Below are 7,052 nucleotides of genomic sequence, written 5' to 3'. Positions count from 1 at the left end.
TCTAAATACCTTACAATAGATGCCTTACAAGCTACAGTAGAAAAGCCAGTCATTAATTCACAATACAAATCAATCAAACACCCAATCCCATCCTTTTAATTTCTCTACCACTGCAAATAGACACTGTAATTCAAACCACTTTTTTTGGCCACGTGGCTGCCTATTGTGAATTCTTGCCTTACTGAGGCCTGTTTCTTTGATTCTCTTTAAAAAACTGCAAGCAAAGTTTTCTGCTAGCACTGAAGTCTAATCACCTTTGAAAATATGCCTTTGCTAACAGCACCAATTGCCTGCCTTTGGTTGAAAGTTAAGCATCATACCCAATTCAGAAGTTCAGCACACTACTTATGTTAATAAAGCAGATTAAGGGGAAAGGTATGAACATTTGTATCTGCCCACGATATTGCCGATTTGGTCAAATGGCTGGTGACAAGGCTACCCTGTACTGCAATTATAACTAGTATCATCCATACATGCTCACACACTTAAGTTGTGGTTAGCAGCAAAAAGTTGCCATTGGTATACCTGAGTCCTGCAAAGAAAACCCTTACTGAAGACTTGAATTCATTCTAGAGAAATATATTCATCCCCTCCCTTGCTTCTCCCCTCCGCACCCACTTCACTGCTAAGGTAATCTTCTTTCAGGGGTTAAAGAGATTAACAACAGAGATTCAATCAGCACTTCAAAGAGAAAGACATTCAGAAATAAGCAGACAAAAAATTAAAAGCTCTACTTTTATAACTGTACACCCACAAAACAAAATTAAGGAAGCAAACTCCTTAGGCTTTAAAAGTCAAAAACATAGGTGGAACTTACTATAAAATACTGTGTATGCGTTTATGAGAAGGAATTACAAGCATCAGGGGAGAGAAGATGACATAAACCAAGAGCAAGTAGTAGGGAAGAGAAAAATGATTGCCCACACTATGGGGGGGAAAAAACCCAACGACTTATCACTCTTTAGTCTTGTAATAAATTACTGGATAAAGAAAAAAAGTCCCTAAGCAGCCGGTATGCAATGTTGGATTTGATTATGCTGGTACTGTATTTGTTATTAAAAATTTATGTGACTGAAATAACTTACAACTATTTTCATCACCCTTTGTCTGACCAGCAACAAAATATTAAGGAATATATTGCTATCATGAAATTAATGTCTCTCTCTCTGAAGCACTGAACTCTTTTTAGTTCAGATTTAGTACAGATGAGAAGTTCCTGTTTGCTCTGTAGAAGTCCATCTATTCAAAGAAATGCTGGCCCAAGGTATGTTATTCACAAACCACTAATCCATTCCTATTAGTTAAATCATTCTTTTAGATCAGACTGGTGTCTGAAGCAAATTACTCGAGTATCTTCAGCAGCTTGTTGTTTCTTTGAAACAAATAATCTCCTGTTGTTTCTCATCAGCGTGCCCACACGTTTGGTGGGCGGGTTAGGAACCAGGTCTACCAGGAAACCATGTTCAGAAAGGTATGGTCTAAAAGCACAGATGCCTTGTTCTGCTTTCTAGATAAAAACACTCCTATGTTAGGCTGTTTTCAAGAAGAAACAGAAGCTAAAGTGATTACTGGAAGGACAGCTGAAGGTTAGCAGGATGCCCACAAAAATCAATAGAAGAATGAGAGTACTCCAGGAAGTAGTCATCAAATGATATTTTAGTGATATCGAATTTGACTTGGGCTTTTTGAAGAAGTCATACAAAGGGCAAAAGTTCATTGTGGTTTAATACTCTACAAACACCTCAGACAATGACAGAGGACCCTTAATAACCCTTCTGACAAACAAGAGAGTTCCAAGAAAGTCAATGCTGCCCTCTTATCTTCCCAACTCCATTTTATAGCAGAGTGCCAGATCACGAGGAAAGCTTTGTTCAACAACTGAAAAGTGTGGCCAGTAAAGTCTTCTTGGGGGTTATTTTCTGCTTTCCTTTCAGAAGGATGACCTACCAGCCCAAGAAAAATGAGTTTTTCCTCAAGAGCCATCATATGCTAGGATACTGACAAATGGTTCCCTCAGTGTGTCTGCAGCCTCCTCCATCTTCCCTGGAGAGATGGGTGTCACAAGGGAACCACTCATTTGTCCAATGTGTCTTTGCTCTTTCCAGTTGATAGTTACAGAAGTTATCTATTCACTGGGTTCTTGGGACACAAGGTTCTCAGGAATGCTTCAAGAAAGGTCTCCTACTGGTGTGAAGGAAGGTGCTAGGGCTTTCTTTGAAACCGGTGATTTTAACTCAGGGGGATAAACTGACAATCTGTTACAGCTAGCTGCCTCAGAGCAAAACAGGCGGCAGATGCCTCGAAACTCCATATTCATTTGTGCCCCCACACTCTACCCAGCGGCATCAAGATTTTGAGGGCCAGAGATTAGCCTCTGAAACCCTGAGACCAACAGCTGGGAAAGCCTCACATTTGTTTCACTTGCTGTCACTGATTTGGTAACAAAAAACAGGAAAAAATGAGGAGTTTCCTCTTGGGAGCAGCTGGAGGTATTCTTCTGATATCTCACTTCTGTTACAATTCAGCACTTCCCCAGATGCCTTCTGGAGACTTCATCATGACGTACGGCTGTGAGCGACAGCCACACGGAGCCGTCCTGACATGCCACAAAGGGAAAGACACTCTATTGAGTTGGTCTCTTTTCAAACTCTAGACTAAACTTGGGTACTAAAGCCATACAACAACTAAATGCAAGAGGTAGGGCAAAAGAAAAATCACTAAGGGGAAGGGTGGGTTGCAACATTTCATTTTACCATCCCTTTTGATTACTGAAACTTTTCATACAGCCAAAAAGAGCACATAAATAATTTTTCACTATGAAGAATTTTTTCACTATGAAATCAAGTTAGAAGAACAAGCAAGTCAAATCTCTTTCCAGAAGGATAAAGCAAGACTGCAAATACCCTCCTGCCTTAAAAAAAAAAAACCAAACAAAAAAGACCCTAAACCCAGTAACAAACACCCCATGCTACATAACATAAAAAAGCGTTTTATTTGAGGTTCACAAATTGCTAATAAAAAGATGAAAAAAACATTGAAGATTTCCACTGCTACTTTATCTTCACTTCTCAGTGTTAGAAAAATAATTTGTTTCGGTCAAGAGAAGTGCCTTCACTTCTCAAAAGTGAAACAAATGTCTCACAAAAAGATCCTCTTAACTTTCAACTGAAGTCATGATTTAAAGTTATTAAAATTTCATGCAATGATGAAGACAGGATATCCTGCAGAAAGTTGGCTAATGGATCCATTAACTGACAGCTGACTGTTCCAACAAGTGCAGAGCTGACTCCATATGTCACCGGAGACACACAACCTACACTGGCTTTTCGTACGCTAGGCAAACAACGCAGAGCATCCGCCAAACAGGTGGTTTCAGCTGGTGGTATTGAAAACTCATTCATTAGAAGTGACATAGACTGAAAGAAACAAAGACAACCAGAAAAGAGGCGAACAACCCCTTTGGCCAATACTATAACATCCAACTAATTCAGTTCATCTTTAAGAGATCACTGCTTTGGTATGAAAATATGAGTGAGCTTTTTTTTTTTTCCCTACAAAGCAATCCACCGTATTTGTACGGGAAAATACACTGAAGAACCACCGTGTGTTCTTTGCAGAGTATAAGCAATTTTTTTAAAATTATGCCATTTTTATCAGGTGATATCATTTATATTTTATGAGCTGTCATAAACTGCAAAGTTTGCTTATTTTACTATGAACAACCCATGGCATTTCAAAGAATGATGTTCTACTGGATTCAGTTTTATAATTAGCAATAACATTAGCATAACAAGACCTTAGATAGTCTGTATCATTATGCATTTAAAGTGCAACTGACATGACCTTGTAATTAATGATCTAATAACAAGCAAAAAGTGAAGACAAAGGAAGAAGCATTAAAAAAAAAAAAAAGACGCTGAAGCAAGGATTTAGGTTACTATAATTTCAACGTTTACCACATATCCACATGCAGTTCTATCCAGAAAAATAACTATAAAACAGCACTACTAGACCTTAGGTTGCCCATACACAAAAAATGTATTCAAAAGTAAGAAACATCCTCTTCATTACTGACTAACGCAATCTGAAATTTTTGACCCTAATGTTTCCACAGACCAAATCCTGCTTTCAACATGACTATACAAACATATTCAAGGAAAAATTCTGGGGCTACTGTGGTGATGCTTCTGATTTCATAGAAGCAGAACAAACCCCAGCATGTTTGCTAATAAAACTACAGCTAGCAAAACCAGCATAGCAAACAGAGGATGCTGCACAAAGAGAGAAAAAACAATGAGTATAAAATTGCTTTGTATTTCAGAGTTAAAAGCTGTTGCAAATATTACATAACTCCACTCTAGCTCGTGCTTTTTAAAGAAATCAGATTTTAAATTTGCATTAAATTAATGATTGAGACTGATCCTTCTACTGGAGGTGCTAGTTACCTGGCTGACAAGATCACTATAACAACTGTGCTCTGAGGGAATACCAGATCTCAAAACGCTACTTGGAAAATTAGGATAAGCAGGATTTGTGTGAAAATGAATAAGGTCCTTCAAGCCTTCATCTCATTCCACGATTTCTTGACTGTTTTTTTTGGAATAGAAGACAAGAAGCTTGATAGAAGCATGCTTCCTCTGAGTTTTGAATGGATTAGACTAGGAGACTTGCTCAGCTGTATCAGCCTTTGGACACAGTATCTATGAAGGAGACTGAGGATTTCCAGTCCTCCAATTTGAATGGTGTCAGACAAAGGCTTCTCTCCTGAAGAAACACCCTCTATCTTTGTTGGAACTAACAGGTAGGAGATGGAGCTGCCCCAGCAGGCAGTACAACCTTCATCCCAATCCACACCAGGCCCCACCAGGCGACTGCAAGGTCCCATTGGATGTCAGGTTGCAAAGTTGAAGGAAAAATTAACTACTGCAACAAAAAGTTCTAATAAATAAAGTGGAATTAAGGATTGTCAGTGAGGCAAAGTCAGGAGAGATGCGAGCACTCTTCAGATTTCCCTCTCAGTCACATCATCCTTTTATCTGGACTAAACATGTAGGATCTCCTCCCACTCACTCTGTATTTGGACTGCTGAATCTGTAGAGGCGGTCTTTAATACAGGCAAAGGCTGCAGGAGCATATTGGAGAAAATGATCATGTCAGGGATGACGCATGGCTGGCTCTGCAAAATACACACTCATAAAACTGTGTTTGTTTATTATCAGAGTTTACCTACACTATCTGAGATATTGTAGGTTTCCTTTGACCAGATGTTGTATGCAAGCATAGCAAGAAAAGGTGGCTTTTCCAATCCAGCTAGTAAGCATTCAGGAAAGACAGACTAGAGGTGAAAGCAAGCAAGCCTACTGTAATTTTAAAGACACTTCTAATCAGAGATCTGTTCAGTATACTGCTTTCAGTAGCGACCTTTGCCTCTAACCAGGAGCTCCTGCTTCACCATGGGCCTGAGCAAGGTCTGACAACAAATAAGGTTTTCTCTTTGTAGGAAGAAGCACCAGCAGCCAATGCCTTGGAAGATGAGACGAGCAGGATAAGCACAGACTGAGACTTCCCCAACCTCCATAGGTCTGTAGCTCAGGACGTCCACAGTCAGGTGGAGACTAAGAACTCAGCTACACAAGAAAAGTCCTACAGGTGTGACCTAGCTTAAACTCATGTTGTTATGTTGATGCAACATCTGCATAGGATTTGCATTCCAGTGTAAGTATGTCTTTACTTGAAGTGTTTTATGCTGCCTGGTTTAAGTCAGAATAATCATATCCAAGAAAATAAAAACAGTTATTACTACAATGATATAAACACCGTAATTCTAGACAAGGCTTCTGAAAACCCGCAGGAGGTGACTCAGCTAAGACCTGGACTGAGACCTTCCAAGTGTGACAGTAGTGACCTGACTTTTAGTCTGATACACCTGAACAAGGCTTCCTCACTGAAGCTGTTCAAGCAGCTGAAGCAGCACACTTCCATCATCAACCTCCTTGTCTTCCAGTTGCTCACACAAGCAATCTCCATTCAGCTGGAAGCCTACTTTGTGCACAAGGCAACAGAAAGCATGGAAGAAAGAAGATGCTAGGTGATAAAAACAAACAAAAAACTACCCCAAGCCCCAAACCCATCTGCAGTAGGCACAGAGCCTAGCTGGGGGTACTGTAGCTGAGGGTACCAGCTAGAGGGAGCTGCTTATAACTTTCACAGCACAGCAGAAAAAAAAAAATTGTTAATTTTAAAAACCTACCAACTGCTAAATAGAACTTTTATTTTAAGACAACTTGTTTTCAGGATCTATTCTGAATTTTCAGTGAGTTTTCAACCATATTGTTCATAAGCAGAGAGAGTGAAAAATAATTAAAATAATTTCTGCTTTTTTGTACATCCAACAAAAAAACTGCCAACAAACCTAAGGCAGAAGATGTAAAATGGGTACACAGCATTGATGGATTAATTTTCTTTACTCCAGCAGTCAAGAGCACAAGGGAGAGATTAACTGAAATATCAGAATTGCAAAAGCAATTTTATGTGCTGAAATATATAATACATATACACAAGATCATTTTTAAAATTGTGAGTTACGTCTAGCCATACAATTTCAAGCCTTTACCACACAAAGACATTTTCTCTGACAACAGATACCACAGACAAAACAACCAACACGTTGTCTAGACAGCATTACTGCTGCTCCATTGTCTTGAACATTAAAGTACACAGTCAATAAATAAATGCAAGCAGAAAAGGACAATTCATTTTTCTTCAGTGTAATGGCTATTTTTATTGATTTGTAAATAATTACAATTATCTTAAAAATTAAAAGTCTGCTATATTCAAGGAGTCTGGCCAAAGGTTGTTTCAGATTACAGTAAGATGCATGTCATACCTTGTCAAAGCTATCTAGCCTATTTCAGACAGGACTGAGGAACTGATTTGTAAATAGGATTCAATGAAAACAAAATCCTTCTATCTGGAAAACAGCAAAAAGTATGCCTGGTATCATAGAACCTTTTTATACCTTCAGTTTTCTATTTAAGTATATTATTTCTGAA

The sequence above is a fragment of the Pelecanus crispus genome, chromosome 2 (assembly GCF_030463565.1).
Source record: "Pelecanus crispus isolate bPelCri1 chromosome 2, bPelCri1.pri, whole genome shotgun sequence".
Lineage (NCBI taxonomy): Eukaryota > Metazoa > Chordata > Aves > Pelecaniformes > Pelecanidae > Pelecanus > Pelecanus crispus.
Note: the sequence above shows the minus strand (reverse complement) of the source record.